At 56.7% G+C, this 2656-nt stretch overlaps 1 protein-coding gene across 1 annotated transcript in view; it reads right to left on the bottom strand.

Moving 5' to 3' along the window:
- Positions 1-817, bottom strand: part of LOC107291135 (tRNA pseudouridine(38/39) synthase) — an 8529-nt gene extending 7712 nt beyond the window's left edge. Inside the window, exon 1 of the mRNA XM_015820098.1 lies at positions 755-817. The gene's annotated coding sequence lies outside the window, so the exon portion shown is untranslated. The remainder of the gene's footprint in view (positions 1-754) is intronic.
- Between the last annotated feature and the right edge of the window lie 1839 nt (positions 818-2656).

The raw sequence follows: 2656 nt of genomic DNA, 5'->3' as shown, positions 1-2656 counted from the left end.
CCGTGGGAAAGGCACCCTCCCACAGAGAAGCGTTTATAATTCCCTGAAGCCAGGCTCGTGTACCCTCCCGAGCCGCCAGTACCAGCCAGGAGGGACACGGATCCAGCAAACGTGGTTGCATTCAGTCTCCCCAGGACCCTGTCCACGTCATCGGGAGTCACAGAGTCAAACTCTTCCCAAATAACAGTCTCAAGACCTGCTCCCGTCACCTCCCCCGGGGCCACCCAGTCGGAGTCCAAACCCTCTCGGATCCGAGCGACTTTGTCATGCAGATGTCATGCAGATGTTGAAGCATTCACCGCTTCTGGAGGCAGGTTGTTCCACTGGTTAATTGTTCTAATTGTCAGGAAGTTTCTCCTTAGTTTTAGGTTGCTTCTCTCCTTGATTAATTTCCATCCGTTGCTTCTTGTCCTGCCTTCAGGGGCCTTGGAGAAGAGCTTGACTCCCTCTTCTTTGGGGCAGCCCCTAGCCTTGATAACGAAGCGTTTGCAAGCAAAGGACCAAGCTCAGAGACCACCAAGGGCCCTTCATTTCAACCCTGAGCTACGAATATTCTTCGTTAATTCACATAACTATGGGTAAACAAAACCGCTCCCTACTACAAAACGCACATTTTGCGGCCTGTGCTCCCGCAAAAAACGCGCACGCGTGGCACGGTCCTTTATAAGGCAGCCAAGTCGAAGAATCTGCTTTAAATGAGTTTTTCCCCCCCCCCCCCCCCCCAAGAGATCCTCCGGCGCCATCCCCAAGATACCAGGAGCAAATCGGCCCTTCCGTCAACCCCGCGGAGCCGTGCGGGGAATCCTCCGCCACGCGCAGCGCCACACCCCGCTCCTACCCCACGCGGGGCTGCAGGCGAAGAGCACCGAGCGCCGTCCCACGGGCAGCTTCCGTACAGGAAACGACGCGCCCTGTCCCGAGGTTTCTGGGAAATGGAGTCTTTCCGGCCCAGAAGAAGGCCTCCCCAGCGTGGCCTGCCGTAGTAGAACGTCAACACTGTTACGTCATCAGCGTTTTCCCTCACCCAGCCTAAAACTGGCGCCCCGCGGCAACTTCGGGGCGGGGCGGGGCGGGCCACGTGAGGAGGCCGCCGAGCCCCCGCCCCTGTGCTCGATTCCCATAGCAACAGTTACGGCGGCCCCGCCCCATTCCATCGGTTATAAAGACCGCGTCGTCGCGCCCTCTTTGTTCCCGTAGCGTGTAACTGTCGCGGTCGGTCAGGGTCGCCCTCGGGGGAGAGGGCGAGATGTGGGCGAAGCCGAAGTACTTAACGATGGGGCTTGGGGGGCGGCCCAAGGGAGACGCCGGGCACGTGGAGCACAACGTAAGAGCCAGGCGGGGGGACGAGCTCCCTGTGGGGGCTTCTCGTTTGCCTCCCGGGTCTCCCTCTCCTCAGAAGGCGCCCCAAACCCTCATCCTGAATAATGGTGGGGAAATAAAAGGGGATGTCTGCACATGCCCAGAGGCTCTGCTGCTGCTTCTGTGTGTGTGCTTTTAACGTTAGGCTCCCTGCTGGTGGGGTGAAAAGTGGATTAAAAGCAACTGGCTGGATTTGGGCTAACTTCGGTTAGTTTTTCCAGTTTTTCCATACAAAAGGTTTGCTGCTGCTGCTCGGCTGCGGTTGCTGGCAGGGGGTTCAAATTGGCCACTCGAACACCTTTCTCGTTCATTGACCCCTGTATAGTTTTCCACCAAAGCATTCCCAGTGAGGATGAACCATCCGCTCTTTATATTGCCAAAATTTTTGTCATTGCCTCTTCCACGTTATTCTGCCTTGCTCTAGACCAGTGATGGCAAACCTTTTAGAGACCGAGTGCCCAAACTGCAACCCAAAACCCACTTATGCATCGTCGGGTGCCGGGTGGGCGTGGCCCATTGGGTGGTCGTGGCTGCGGTGGTAACGGCAGACTGGGTGGGATTAAAAAGTTCAATCAATTCCAACTTTGCAAGATCTTTTTTTTCCCCAGAGAAGTTGAAATTGACTGATTGATTGAACCTTTTTTTTTTTTTGCACATGGCCGTGGAGGCCTAAAGCGAAAAGATTTTATAAAACCCAGCTGAAGTCCTAGGACTGGGGTGATGGCACGCGTGCCCACAGAGAGGGCTCTGAGTGCTGCCTCTGGTGCCCGTGCCATAGGTTCGCTACCATTGCTCTATACCAGTGATAGCAAACCTTTTAGAGACCGAGTGCCCCAAAACCGCACCCCTACCCCTGTCCCCGTTCCACCCTGCCCGCTGGGCCACCCACCACCTCCATGGCCCGCCACAGATCACCCAGGCAGCCCAGCAGCGCCATGGTGGCCATGCCCTCCGCCTGTGCCCCACAGCATCATCTACGTGCGACATGGCGCAAGGGCGAAGTCTTGTCCCCGCTGCCTGGCTACCATGTCCTTGGCTGTGCTGCTTCACGTGGGCCGTGCCCAGAGGCGACTCTCCTTGGGGGGGGGGGCTGCTGGTGAGGAGGGGGCCATGGGAGAAGGCTGGGCTGGGGCAACTGTGTGTGCCCACAGAGAGGGATCCGAGTGCCGCCTCTGGCACACGTGCCATAGGTTCGCCACCACTGCTCTATACCTAGCAATTATCTTAAAATATAGCATGCATTTTAATTATGTTCTCCAGATTGATTACAGGCAGTCCTTGTTTAGCTTCGGCTTCG

This window comes from Protobothrops mucrosquamatus, unplaced genomic scaffold (genome assembly GCF_001527695.2).
Source record: "Protobothrops mucrosquamatus isolate PMUCROS unplaced genomic scaffold, P.Mucros_1.0 scaffold1067, whole genome shotgun sequence".
NCBI lineage: Eukaryota > Metazoa > Chordata > Lepidosauria > Squamata > Viperidae > Protobothrops > Protobothrops mucrosquamatus.
Note: the sequence above shows the minus strand (reverse complement) of the source record. Positions and strands in the feature narration are given on the sequence as shown.